Source organism: Cavia porcellus, unplaced genomic scaffold (genome assembly GCF_034190915.1).
Source record: "Cavia porcellus strain 051 isolate PalLab524CR breed Dunkin Hartley unplaced genomic scaffold, mCavPor4.1 scaffold_3, whole genome shotgun sequence".
Lineage (NCBI taxonomy): Eukaryota > Metazoa > Chordata > Mammalia > Rodentia > Caviidae > Cavia > Cavia porcellus.
Genome location: NW_026947486.1, coordinates 72,484,042 through 72,499,643, shown reverse-complemented (window position 1 = coordinate 72,499,643; position 15,602 = coordinate 72,484,042). Strand labels below are relative to the sequence as shown.

Sequence of the window (15,602 nt, the reverse complement as noted above, 5' to 3'; positions counted from 1 at the left end):
TCACCAGATACAAAGATAAAACCTGATATCAGAACTTTCAATTCACTACAATGTAGCAATATAATTAAAGGAGAAAAATGAAAGAGAGAGAAGCATTTTGGACTTAATTGGGCCACAGTACACATTCATAAAACCATAACTCTTTTCATGGATGATATTCACTGAGACAGTCTCCATTTAGCAAAGAATTCACACTACCCTGGAAGGAAAAAGTGGTTTCATTATGTGTTAAGGGAAGATGGAAGTGGAGGACATTATGAAGTTTATGAGGTCACTTATAACAAACATTTGGAGCTAAAGAAGCCTGATCAGAATCACAATGCAGCCTAGAACTCTTTGTCTTGAATTAAAAAATGATTAAAAACAAGTTACACGCTTTCTTTTAACTTTCTAGAGATTGGCACCCACAAGTAAACAGTAACAATTATCTATCCCCAATGGTAAAATTAGGAGGCAGTGAAAAAGTAAGAAGCAAAAAGACAGCAAAAAAAAAAAAAAAAAAAAAAAAAAGCCCTCAAAACAAAAAACAAAACAGAGACCCTCTGGACAGGAATTGAAGTAGACAGTCATTTAGTTGAGTGTTTCTAAAGCTATAAGCTAAAACCGTTGCTAATTATGTATATATGCATGCATGTGTGTCAGCATACACCACATCTTTATTTCAACTGGAGTAGCAACTTATCTGGGGAAAAATGTTCTCCCTAAGAGAAGGAGAGAGCTGTACAATTGGGAAAATAAGCTCTCAGACAAATTTTGAGATAAGCTTTATGTAAGATTTTGTATGTGTTAGGTGTCATGAAAGCTTTCTTTCCTTTTGGTGTGCTGGTTAGATTAAAGTTGATTTTATTTAAAATAACTAAACATTTTTTTTCCCTTTTTCTCTCCTGCAACACAGAGAGTACTCTGGCTCCAGGGACACTGGAACAATACACATTATTATGAATTGGACTTCACATCTATTGTGAATGACTCATTGTGTCTTTTCAGGTTTAATGGGGTATTTTTGCAACATTTTTATAAGATATATATATATTTTTTTCCCTTCCTTCATCTCTCCATTCACCTATCCCAGTTGTTCTATCCTCTTGAGAAGTTTCATTCTTTTTCACAATATCTATTTTAGATTTTGGATCATATTTACTTTTTCAATTTTTTATACTATGGAGACAATTCATTACCATTATTTCTCTTTAAAATAAAATTTTAAAAAATGAAAGACAGAGTAGAAAATATCACAGAATTAGAAAGAGAACTGGAATTATGAATTCACTTGCTATAATATTCTTTTAAACAACAGGCGAAAGACAAACATTGAAATGAATTTAGAAAAAAATAAAGAAGATAAAACAGACATAATAATATAGTAAGTTGATGAATAAAGAACAGAAAGTAAAAAGTAAAAATAGAATTCAAAGTAAAGCTTTATTGAGAGCTGGCCAGTCTCCTGATCTTCTGGGCAAGTGTGCATGGTGGAAGGTAAAAGACAATAGATCAAATAATATGGTATACAGGGGTCCGGGATGGGCAGAGCTCCTGTGGCCAAGATCCTCTTCCTCCGCCTTCTCCTTCTCCTAGTCTTCCTCTTCTTCTTCTTCCTCCCCTCTGCCACAGGGCTGGCAGATGGCTCAGTGGGAGTGTTCTTGCCTCATATGAGCAAGGACTTATGAAAATGGAACAAGGACATTTCAAATAGTAAATCTTTGCATAATGAGAGAACTGTTTTATCTCTAAGATTGGAAGTTATTGCGTTGGAGTTCTGAGGGAGAGTCAGTGCCCCCAGCTGTGGTGTTATCTTGACTTCAGAAACATCACAATGTCACAGAACACTACAAGTTTCTACAGTGACCATTGGCATGGAAAGTTCTGTTTCTACCTCCCAGCCCCTGGCTCATCAGGCAAGTAAGTCACTTAGGCCTTGGACAGACTTCTATGTTAGTTAACATAGAAACCCAGTCAATTGATTCAAAAGCCTGCTCAGGGCCACCTAAATATGGTCTCCATTGAAATCTAAGCGTGGATGTTTTATGTTTGAAAAAATTCTCAATACTATTCTTATCTAGTTCCTTTGGTAAGTGACAAAAAATGATTGACAAGGGTCTGTGCTATGTTAGGGTTTCCAAATTATGTTATATATGTTGCATTCACTTACATTTTTAAAATTCTAAAGAAGATGCCCTGGTTTACTTATAGTGCAGGTGATGAACCTGAAGCTTCCTGCCAGCTAGACAAGTGCTTGATCACTAAGCTATACCCCAGCTCAAGAACATGTTCTTTAAATGATTTCTTGTATTACACATTTAGATTTGGACAGTAGGTCTTTAAAGATAATCTAGCACAAGTCCAAAAACAGGAAAAATGTATCTCAGCCTATAATTTCAGTATATCTTTGTGTTTTCAAGCCACATCTTGAATCAAGAGGATATGAATGGGCTAAGTGTAAAGCTAGTATTAAGAAGAGGTCAAAGAGAGAGCTTCTATAGCAGAATTGTATCTGCACAAGGATAGACAGTGAGTAGATATAGGAAATCTGAAAGATGACAGAACATGGCTCAGGCAGAAAAGGCTTAATGTATACAACTCATTTGAAAAAAGAGCTAAAACTTTATGCTTATATAACTATTGTTTCCTTCAGTTGCTACTATTATGATTATTCTACATTATGTATATATAAGAGCCCTCTGGGACTTCCCATATTGCTGCAATAATTTCACCGTGATTTAGCAACCTACTGTTCCCATTTAAAAAATCGTAGCTTTCAAAATGTACATGAATCTTGGTCATGAAGAGCATTTATTGCTTGCATTCCACCTGGATCTGGTGGTGTTGCAGCACTTGGGAAAATGGGTTCAGAGAATCCAGTCATGTACTTCATTAAAAATCCTAGATTATATCTCAATGAGCAATCAGTGCTAACTCAGAGAAAACTCTCAGAAGTGAAAAATGTAGTTCTCATGATTATTTTTCATTAAATAAGGAGATATAATAAAAAGAAGAATAACAATAATTAGGAAGGATTTAAGAGCGATTATTCTCTAACTTAGGGAAAAAGAGAACATGTGAGAAAAAGTTTTAATTTATAAAAGTTGGATTTATTATTAACTAAAAATGTCATAAAGTTAGAAATGAAGACATTGTTATAAATGAAAGTACCCAACAAGACACACTGTTTTTCCAAGGGTTATTTTGAAATAAGAAATGAAAGTAAAGCTTATTATTCACATCTCTTCAAGTTTTGGTTCTGGTTTTTATCTATTAACTGATTTTAGAATCTAATGATCATTATATACAAATAACACACTTGTATCTTTTTTTTTTTTTTTTTTGAGTGAGGCTCTCACTTTGTACAACCCCGACTGGCATCTTACTCATGGTTATCCTCCTGCCTCAGCCTGTTGAGTGCTGGAATTATAGGTGTATGCCACCACACTCAGCTAAGACATTTCCTATATTTAACTGGAAAAGTATATTTTGGAAAGTTTGATATATAATATAGACTTGGTGATCCTGCATGGAGCTCAAACTGGTAATTTCTAGAGGCTTTTCAACTTGGTTCCTCCCAGACCAGGACTAAAAGGTGACTATCAAACAACTTGCCTGATCAAGGGCATGAATCCAACTCCACAGCACAGTGGTAAACTCAAAGAATTAGCTGCTTCCGTGAGAAATAACGGATTAGCCAGACAGCTACACTAAGAAAAGCTTACAGTTGCTAGAAATTAAAAACAAAAAGTTTAGAGTTTTGCCCCAAGAGTACTTCTTCATGGTGGTATAAATTTAGAAAAGAAATCCAGTTCAAGGCCTCCCATATTGTCAGAGACATTTTAATCAGACATCCTTCTGGGAAATGGTCGATTGTTTGGAAGATAACGACACCACACCTGTACTACAATTTCACTCCAAGACTTAAGTACTACACTACCAAAAGAACTGGGTGAGAGAGAAGAACAGAAGATAGATAGTGAAAACTAGACACAAAGATACACAGAAAACACCTGAGAATTTCAAGCTCAAACTAGTGAGGATGCAGGGCCTGCATTCTGTGGTGGGAGGCCAGGTTGGAAAGACGACTGGATCTGAATGTGATGGGCACTGACTGTAGTATATTTGGACCCTGCCTCACTGCCTACATCCAGTAGAGACCAGTGGTCAGATTGCTCCTTCATGTACCATCATGAGTAGGGAAGGATCTTGGCTTGAGCAACTGGCATGAACTGAATGATCCCACAGTCTGAAATTTACAGACAGGTGACATTCTTGAGCAGAGAGGCCACCTCCCAAAGAAACAGGCTACCAAGTGAGATAGAGAGCAATGTGACTTGATGAATTTCAAATACTGCAAGTCCTAAAAGGAAACTACTCATTTGGAAATACATTTTTGAACTATTTTTCTTGATTTTTTGTGGTGTTTGGAGTTGTATCTCCTATTTTCTTTTACTATTTTTGTTATTAATAAACCTGTTTGTTTTATCGTTTTTTCTTTTTAATTCTCTTCACTCTTAATTTGTTCTCTTTTTTCCTTTAATTTGCTCTCTATTTTTTATTTCTCCTTTTCTTTGCTGTTTTTGGTTACTTTTACCTAATACTTACTAGTTAGCAATCATTCCTTTGTAGATTTCTTTATTTGACCTTTTTACTTTCTCATCTTCCATCACTTAAATTTTCAAGATACTATGTTGATGTTTTCATTCCTGAAAACTTTACTCTTGCTAGTATAATCATTAAACTTTACGAATTTATGGACAGTAAGTTGATTATATCTTAATACAATTGAACATTGTTCTTTTCATAGTAGAGTTGTTCAATTGAGTACATATATACTATATATAAATAACTGGTTTATATTACTATTCACAAAATTATTGATCTCTTTTCTATTGTTAAGGGTGATAAATTATTTGTTCTTAGGGTTTGTCAATATCCAGGTTATGTTGATGCTATTCTACTACTGTAGTTAAGGTGACATAGTTACTGTTATCAATTGTATTTCTCTACATGTCTATATCTATATTGACTGTAAGTTATAAACAATACAGCAGCTCATTTCCCAAAGAACTGGATACTGGGCCAAATAAGCTGACGTCTCTCTTGCCAAATAAGGTTTTTAGAATCTGGGATAAAGGCAAATCCAATAGTTAGCCATATCCAGAGAAATCCTCTGAAAAGTAGACATTGAATATTGAGTTCTCCATAGTATCAAACAAATTATCCACTATAATCACCTAAGGACCTCATCATAGAAAATAAAAATAGAAACATGAGCATAAAAGGCAAAAAATGCCTCCAATAATTAACACTCCACCTATGTTAATCCAAGGGACATAAAGAAGGAGGAAATCAAAAGCATCAGAGCCAAAATATCTGAAAGGACAACAATGGATGTAGGAAAACACACCAATAATTTTTTATGACTTTAAGGATGATATAACTGAACAGATAATGATTCTAAGCAAACAAATGATAAATGAGTCTACAGAAGATACACTAATAATAATTTTTTAAAACTACTGTAACCAAGCAAAGAGATACAAAATGTGAATACCTGGTATAAAAAAATTGGAGTTCATAGAAAAGTTCCAAACAGAAAGACAGACAATTAAAAATTAATTGAAAGAACAGGCAGAAAAAGTTGTCAATATGAGTACAGTGTCAAATTTATAAGAAAATACTGTGGCTGGTGGTCATTTAATGAAGGATACCTAAAAAACCAACAAGAGAACTTGAGAAATGTATTCAATAGCAACTACTATATAATACAAAATGGCTAATGTAAGATCAGTCAGAATTAGTGGAAAATCAGAAGACTACACAAAGGCATAAACATTTGTTTACAGAAGTAAAAGCACAAAAATTTCCAACACAAAAAAGACTTTACAGAAAAGTGAGGCTTACAGAATCCAAAGTAGCCAAAATCAGAAAAGAACCACTCCATGATACATTATAGTTAAAATAGAGAAAATAGAAGGAAAAAATGTAAACGAATATTTGTAAGTGGGAAAGGGGAGAGAGGTTGAAGGGAGGAGCAAGAATGATGAAAAGTATCAAAACATATTATACACAGGTAGAAATTCTCTATGATGAATATGATTAATATGTATCATATATATATATATATATATATATATATATAATAAAGTTATAACAAAGTTAAAATCCCAGAAATTTAATACAAGAATAAAATCTTAAAAACTGTTAAAGAAAAGTAATGAATCACTTGTAAAGGAAATCCATCAAAATTGCAACACAATCCTTAAAGGCAAGAAGAGCTTGGAGTAAAATGTTTAAATACTCAAAAGAGAACAACTTCTAACACCAAATTATATATCCTGAAAAATTAATTATGTTTCAGAACTAATGGATAATTAAGATATTCCCATAACAAAAAATTCTAGCCCTAAGCCTGTTCACTGGAAGAAACAACAGCCTCTTCAATAAATCATTATGTAAAAACTGGCTTGTCACGTGTCAAAGACTGAAACTAGAACCATGTTTATCCCCCATGCAGTAAACTAAAGTCAAAATGAATCAAAGATTTAAATATAAAAATAGTAACACTAAATCTATTGGAAGAAAGGTTAGGTAGAAATCTTAGAGACGTAGGGGTAGGCAGAGTTCATGAACAATACCCAAACTTCATGGGAAATACTTCAAAGAATCAAAAATTGGGATCTCATATTATTAAAAAAGTTTTGCACTTCAAAAAAATCACCAACAGAGTGAAAAAGAAAACCCACAGAATGGGAAAGAATTTTAGCCAGCTGTCCCTTAGACTTCTACCTAGAACATGTAAAGAATTGAAAAATATCAGAACCCCTAAATTCAAAGACCTAATCCAAAAATGGGTATCTGAGATGAATATACAGTTCTCAGATGAAGAAATAAAAATGGCAAATAAATACATAAAGATAGGTTCAACATCACTTGTCATTTGAGAAATGCAAATTAAAACAACACTGAGATTCTATCTCACGCCAGAAAGAATGGCTTTCATCAGGAAATCAACCAACAACAAATGTTGGCAGTCAAATCTCCAGTGCTGGTGGGAATGTAGACTGCTACAATCACTGTGGAAATCAGTGTGCAGATTCCTCATAAAATTAAGACTGGAAGTCCCATTCAATCTAGCATTCCCTTTCTAGGTATTTTCCCAGAAAAACTGAAAATATCGTGCTACAGCAATATATGTGCACCCACATTTAGAGAAACAATTTGTGTTAGCTAAATCATGGATACAACCCAAATGCCGATCAACCAAGGAATGGATAAAAAGTGGTATTTTTATACAATGTTATAATATATTACTCAGCTATTAAGAAGGATGGTCTTGAAGCTTTTGTAGGTAATTTGAGGCAATTTGAGATAATACTCATAAATGAAATAAATGAAATTCACTTTTGTAAATATCATATTGTCTCCCTAGTGTAAAAAAAAAACCTGAAAATAATAAGATCCAAACTGTACAATAGATATTGTGATAATGAAAAGGAAAAAAGAGCTGGGATAGAGGGAAGGAAGAAAATTATATGTATATAGGTATACCCACATATATGTATATAATTTATGTAGTGATACTTATAATCTCTGTGAGTTCATCCAAAATAAACAGTTTGTGCTTTCATTGCTTGATCATTTGTTTTTCTTTCCTAAATCTTGTAACCTGAAAACTACTTCTAAGATAGCAATATGCAATATATTAATTAGTGTTAATTTCCTACTATTTTTTGAAATTCTGTATCATTTCGATCTTTTTTCCTGTTTTGCTTTTTAAAAATAAAAAGAAAAAAATATTTAGAAAAAAATTTATGACCAAGAAAACAGCACACCAGAAAATTCTCTAAGATACTCTAGAAAGAGACAATGAAACTAGTAGTGACAAAAAGTCTAACAGAATGTTTGTGCCAAGTATAACAAGCAATTAAGTAAAAGAGAAAGAAAACATATTAGCTACCAGAAAATAATATAATTGCGGTAATACTTCTCAGTTTTAGCTATAAATGTCAATCTGCCAATCAAAAAGCACAGATTAGTATAATGGGACAAAATCCAATAGTCTGATATATAAATGAAACACATTTAACCAAAAAAGAATTTCACAGATTAGAAACAAATAACGGAAAGCTATATTCCACATAATGGAAACTCATAAAGAAGCAGGAGGAGCTATAGTGTTTTCAGACACAGCAGACTTTATTACAAAACTGATTGGAAGAGTTAAAAAATAAACAAAGTCAATAAAACTATGAAACAGAAAGATATGACAATTATAAACCTTTTTGCAAAACCATATGCCAATAAGTCAGAGAACTCCGAAAAATTGGAGAGATTCCTATGTGTATATGAATTACCTAACCTGAACCAAGAAGAGCTAAAAATTCTAAGTAATACAATATCAAACAATAAAATTGAAGCACTAATTAAAAACCTACCAAGAAAGGCTCGGAATCTGACTGAATCACTGCTAAATTCTACAAAACCTCAGGAAAGATCTAACATCATTATGCCTCAAAGTTTTTAAAAAAATTGAAAAGTAATATTGTCAGATTTATTTTTCAAAGCTAACATTACCCTGATTCAACAATTACACAATGATCCAAACAAAAAAGGGAATTACAGGCCAATCTTTTTAATAAACATAGCTACAAAAATCACAAACAAATTGCTAGCAAACAGAATGCAATAAATCAACAAAAAGATCATAAATCATACTGAATAGGCATCATCTGAGGAATGAAAGGATAGTTCAACATATACAAATTGATAATAAACATAATGCATAACACAAACAGAATCAAGGACAAAAATCTCATTATCAACCCACAAGATGCAGAAAAAAAAAAACTTTGACAAAATCTAACACCCATTCATGATACAAAAATAAACCTGAATAAAATAGGTATAGGAGGATACTATCTCAATCTAGTAAAAACCATTTATAACAAACCTACTACTGTCAGCATCATCTTAAATGTGAAAAACTTTGAGGCTTTTCCTCTCAAATCAGAAACATGACAGAACTGCCCATTATCACCACGTCTATTCAATATTATACACAAAACATTGACCACATTAGGCAAGAGAAACATTCAAAAGGTATAAGTATAAGAATGTAAACATCAAAGTATCCATTATTTGCAGGTGACATGATCCTCTACTTACAAGAAATAAACACTCCACTAAAATATTTCTAAAATTAATAACCAAATTCAGTAATGTAGCAGGACAAAAAATAAACATATAAAACAATAGAATTCCTATATACTAACAATATACTCACTAACAAAAAAAATTTAAAAGGCAATACCAGTCACAGTAGCATCAATAAAAATGAAATACTTAGGAATTAATTTAAGGAAATGGAAGACCTCTACAGTGAAGATTATATCATTCTCATAAATGAGATTAAAGCAGACATCAGAAAACAGAAGGATATTCTATGTTTCTGGATAGGCAAAACCAATATAGTCAAAATGTTTATATTTGTAGAACTGATATACAGATTTAATGCAATCTCAATAAAATACCAATAGCATTTCTCACATAGCTAGAGAAAATAATTATAAATCCATATGGAATGAGAAGATACGTGAAAGTAGTCCTGGGTAACAAAGGAAAAACAGTAGGCACCATAATCCTAGGTTTGAAGTTCTATTACAAAGCTACAATGATAAAACAACATGGCATTTGCAAAAAAGCAGACATGTGGATTGATGGAAGCAGAAACAACCTCAGACACTTTTAACTATCTGTATGTCAATTTCTAAATTGTGGTTGTTACTATTCTTTTTGCTAATTTTACTACTTTACCAAGGATGTCATATCTGCTGTAATCATTTCAGTAACAATAGTGAGAAATTTTGGATTAATACTTCACAACAGGCCTATACCAAAGGACCAGGGACTGCGCCAAACAGGTTCAAATGTTCAATTCTTAATTAATTGGAAAGGTTGAATCTTGTAACAGACACAAGCCAAGAATCTTCTACACACAGAAGACATACCTGAATAACAGACTTTTTCTAGCAAGACCTTGATAGTAGTGATATAGCTACCTATTTCAAAAACCCACAGGAATCATCACTGAAAAAAAAATAAAACTTTTTGAAAGAGAAAATGAAAAGATGAAAAAACAAAATGCAGTTGCAGACCTCCTGTCTACCAAGAAAAGGTCTGTGAGCCATAGATACAGAGGAAACTGGAATATAAACACCTTTAAATTCTGAAGTTATAGAAGCCAAATACAGATACAAATCCATGAGGCTATAGAGGAAATCATACCAGAAATAATCTCTCATTTAAGAAAAGAAATTTCAACATTTATAATGGTATTGCACACCAAGTCTAGAGTATAGACAGATTAAAAAAAAAACAGATGATAATAAGAAGATGATGAGATCAGTGAATGATCACTATAGAAAAGAAGTACAATGCATGAAACAGATTCAAACATATTCAGGAAATTAAAAATTCCACTGAAAACTGGCAAAACCTCTTGAACAAAACGGAAGACAGACTTTCAGACTCTGAAGAGAGTACAATGGTTAGTGACCATGAAAGGGAAAATCTCCTGGACATAACAAAAAACCAGGAAACAACAATTCAACCCCTGCAAGATGATCCATAAAAAATAATATGCAATGACTGGTGTTAATGAAAAATTAAGAGGCTGCACAAAAAACATAATAAATTATTTTCAGGAGTAATAGCAGAAAATTTCCCAAACATGGGGAAAGAATCTGACATACAAACACATCAGGTATGCAGAACTGTAATTAGCCTTAACCAAAATAAATCAAGATCCTAGAAAGCCATCACAAGAACAGAATATTAAAAGCAGTTACAGAAAATAAACAGATCACCTGTTTTAAGAAAGCCCATCAGAATCGTGGCAGACTTATAAACACAAACCCACAAGTCAAGAAGAGTTTGAGCGAAGTATTTCAAGTCCTGAAAGAAAACAACTTCCAACCCAAACTGATATTCTCTGTAAAACTATCCTTCAAAATTAATGGAGAAATAAGATACTTTCATAACAAATAAAAACTGAAAAAATTTACGACCACCAAATCAGCACTAGAAAGAGTAATAAAAGACATTCTAGACAGACAAAAATGTCGACAATTTCAAAAACAATTACAGAAAAAAACACATGTAGCATTTAAACAGGATAAAAGAAAGGAACCAATAGAGAGAAAATAACATAATAAAGACAAGACAGTACATATCAGTTATTACAATCAATGTAAATGGCCTAAGTTCATGAATCAAAAGAATGAGACTGGCAGAATGGATAATGAAACAAGATCCAAAAATACACTGTATACATGAAGAATAATTACCTTTAAAAGGAATTCATAGATTAAAAGTCAAATGATGCAAAACAATACTCCATACAACAGGAACTCAGAAAAAAAAGAGGGGTAGCTATTCTTAACTTCAAACCAGAAGTAATCCAAAGAGATTAAGATATCACTACAGACTTTTTATGGAGATATTCAAGAGGAAGAGACAAGAGTCATAAATATTTATGAACCAAATATAGGTGCACCCAATTATATGACACAAACATTAATAGACATGAAAATCAAATAATAACACAATTTTAACAGGGTTCTTAATATCCCATTTTCACAAAGAGATAGATCAAAAAAATTAGTTTTGAAGAAACTGAACCACCCTGTGACAAATGGGCTTAGTAGACACTTACAATGTTCCACCCAACAACATCATAATACACATTGTTCTGAGCTTCACACAGGAGATTTTGTAAAATAGACCATATGCCAGAACATAGAACATGTTTAAGTAAATGAAAAAAAGTAAAAATTATCCCATGCATATTATCTGACCCTAGTTCAATAAAATAGAAAACTGAAGGCAAAATGTACTGCAAAAATACCCTAAACACATAGAAATCAAATAATACTCTCCTGAAAAACTAACCAGTCAGAGACAAAATTAAAGAAATTAGACAATATTTATAATCAAGCAAAAATGTAAATGAGATCTACTGGAACTTATAGAATGTAATAAAAGCAGTCCCAAGTGGAAAATTTATAGTGGTGGATTCTCACATCAGGAAAACAGAATGAGCACTAATAAACACCCTAGTGGTGAATCTCAAACTTCTAGAAAATAAAAGACCAAACAAAGCCCAAAGCCCATACAAAGGAAGAAATTTTAAAGATCACAGAAAAAATTAATGCAATTGAGACCAAGACAATAGTATGAAGAATTAATGAATCGAAGAGCTGATTCTTTGAAAAAATGAATAAAGTTGATAAACCCTGAGCCAACCCTATCAGTAAATGGGAAAAAACTCAAATTCATAAAAAAGGATTAAAAAGTATGAAATCACTACAAAGTCTGTGAAAATTCAGATCATCATCAATACCTACTTCAAAAACCTTAGTACCATAAAATACAAAACACAGAAAAAATGAACAGATCCCTAGAATTCTATGAATTACCAAATTTGAATTGAGAAGATATAAAAATTTTCAACCACTCAATATCAGTTTATGAAACTGAAAAGCATAATTAAAAGCTTACCAACAAAGTTAATCCCAGATCCCAGTGAACTCACAGATGAATTCTACAAGAAATTTAAATAAGATTAATGCCACTACTCCTCACATTCTTGAATGAAATATTTAATGACATTGAAAGAGAAGCAATTCTCCCTAAGCCATTCACACTAGCAAGTATTATTGTGATACCAAACTCAGAGAAAGAACCAACCAAAAGAAAAAAATTACAGAGTAATTTTCCAAATTCATATAGATGCAAAAGTCCTCAATAAAATACTACCAAACAGAATATAGTAGATCATGAAGAAGATTGTACAACATGACCAAGTGTGATTCATCCCATGAATGTTTATTAAACATATGCAAATAAATAAACATAATACAGCATATGAGCAGAGTCAAAGACAAAAATCACATGATCATCTCAATACACACATAAAAAGCTTTTAATAAACTCCAACACTCAATTCATGATAAACACCCTATAGAAAATTGGAATAGGTGTTCTTTACCTTAAATTGATAAAAGCTATCTACGACAAACAAAAACTCAGCATCTTTCAAAATGGATCAAAACTGAAAGATTTTCAATCAAAATAAATAAAAGGCAAAGATGCCCACTATCATCACTACTATTCAATACAGATCTAGAAGCATGAGTAAAAGCAATTGGACAAGGGAGAGAAGTAAAAGCAATAAGGATAGGAAAGAAAGAAATTAAACTTTCATTTATTTGCAGAGGACATGATATTCTACATGGAACACCCCAAAAACTCCACCAAAAGACTTGTAGAATTCATAATTAAATTCAGTAGTGTACCTGGATAAGAAAATCAACACTCAAAAATCAACAGCATTCCTCTACATCAACAGTAAACTCATGAAGAAAGAAATTAAACCCTTAGGAATCGATCTCACAAAGGAAATAAAAGATCTATACACTGAAAATTACAGCACTCTGTAAATCATAGCAAAGAGGATTTGAGAACAATGGAAAGATATTCCTTGCTCATGGATAGACAGAACTAACACTGTGAAAATGACCATATTTCAAAAGTTGTTATACAGATTTAATGCAATCCTGATTAAAATACCATTTGTATGTTTCACAGATCTAGGGAAAACATTCTGAAAATTCATCTGAGACCAGGAGAGACCTAGAATAGCAAGGGAAATTCTGGGCAACAAGGGCAAGGCAGGAGGCATCACCACTCCCTGACTTGAAATTATACTACAGAACTACTGTAACCGAATTTGCCAAGCATTATGTCAAGTGCCACAAGGTCACCACATCTTGAAGAATCACTTACCAGGATCAGCCCTGGCATGCCAATTGCTTTGTGTGTGTTACCTACTCTAATCAGCTGTCTGGGCAGCATTTCACCACTGTGGAGGACCTGTATTAAAAGAATTTGTGGCCAAGATGTGTACTGGAAGCAAGGATCCCACCACAGGGAAAAGGGCTATGTCAAATGTAAGCCACTCAGTCTCCAAAGCTAGGAAGGCTCCAGTGTGCCACGGAAATGTTTTCCTCTCACCCTTTTTCCCAGTGCCAACATCCATGGCAGGCATTTGGGTGCAGAAAGGGTTCGTCCCTCATGGGTGGTGGTTCTTTATAGAAAAAACTTGAAGCTTAGCATCGTCTTGAGGTCCAGTTTTGGTAAAGTCTCCAGTGTGGTGGCCCTTGAAGGACAATCTTGGCATAATTACTGCTTCCACTGTAAAAAATGATCCTTGATTCCAGCCAAAAAGCACTTTGTTTATCACCAGGAACAAATGCATTGCCCCTACTGTGCCAAAAAGCTATAAACTGACAGGGGCTCCTGTTCTATAAAATGGAATTTGCATCATGTTCCTGTGTCCTTGCTCTCTCTGCCCTACATCATTAATAGGACAAGAGTGATCTTTTACCTCTTAAATTGTTCTTTTTGTCTTTTATCCCATTTTACAGCATTACTCAAATATGAGCACACATTAATTAATATTAATATTCTTATTAATATTTAACAAAAAGCAAAGTTGCAGCAAAGTTAATTTCTCTATAGCTGCAATGAAGAAATAAAAATTTAGATAGATTGACTCTTTTTTCTTTTTGGTGCCAGGGATTGAACTCACGACCTTGTGTTTGCCAAGCAGGCATATATGCCAGTGAGCTAAACCCCCACGCCTATTAGATTGACTCTTCTGCATATTTATCATAGAGCAGAAAATTGCTAACCAAGGAGTTACATCATAACTTAAGCAAGAAGCCTAAGCAACAAAGCCCCCATGAGAAGCCTCTTGTGGCTAAGGTGGGACCCACCATGTAATCAGAAGACACACGAGAGTTACAGCAGCTGCTCCAACTCACTGCTCACCCTCTTCTGTGGGCAGAAAAAGAACTTGCTGGAATGCATGATTTAGCTTCCTAGTTAAAACTCTCATCCTCCTTCTGTTCTTTTGTGCCTTTACATGACTAACAAAGATGTTCAGAAAATTTAACATTGGAATTTTGCTGTAATTCTCAACTGACCGTTCACCCACAGTGATGTTTGTTTTCCCTGTGTGGTGTGTGTTCTGAGGGTTCCCACATTCCAGCATGGAAAACACAGGTGATTGCGATTGTATGAGCAAATCTGAGAAAAAAATCTGAGAAAAAAAATCTGTTTCAGAGCAGCATTGTCACAGAAAATACTTCTTCTGGAAGCTTAACAAAAGTAACCCTGCTGTCTTTTTCATTTTTTAATTAATGATATTTTTGTTTTAATTAACAGTAAAATAGTTTATGGGTTTGGAAACTTGCACGACAACATTTGAGTCTCATCAGAGAGTCCTGCAGTTTTGAGATTTATCCTTCAGACGTGACTGTAAAACTCTAGAGGGGCAGTAGCTGAACAGGGGCCAGGGCTGACATTAATGTAGGTCTGACATTTTGAAACCATGAAGAGTTGATTCCGATGTTACATAGTAGTTATCTACTCTTCCTCTGTGTGTTCAAGAGGTCCGCAGAGTCCCTTCTTTTATGATTCCTAGGACTTCCCCTGAAGAGCTTAGTGGGTTCCCTGGGGGAGACGGGAGACCACCATCCTCACAAATGGAA

At 33.5% G+C, this 15,602-nt stretch overlaps 1 long non-coding RNA gene and 1 pseudogene across 1 annotated transcript in view; one reads left to right on the top strand and one right to left on the bottom strand.

Annotated features, from left to right (window-relative positions):
- LOC134475358 (uncharacterized) overlaps positions 1 to 15,602 on the bottom strand; it is a 487,450-nt gene that overhangs the window by 187,098 nt on the left and 284,750 nt on the right. The gene's annotated exons all lie outside the window — the stretch shown is intronic.
- On the top strand, positions 1,521 to 14,261 carry LOC111756133 (four and a half LIM domains protein 1-like; annotated as a pseudogene).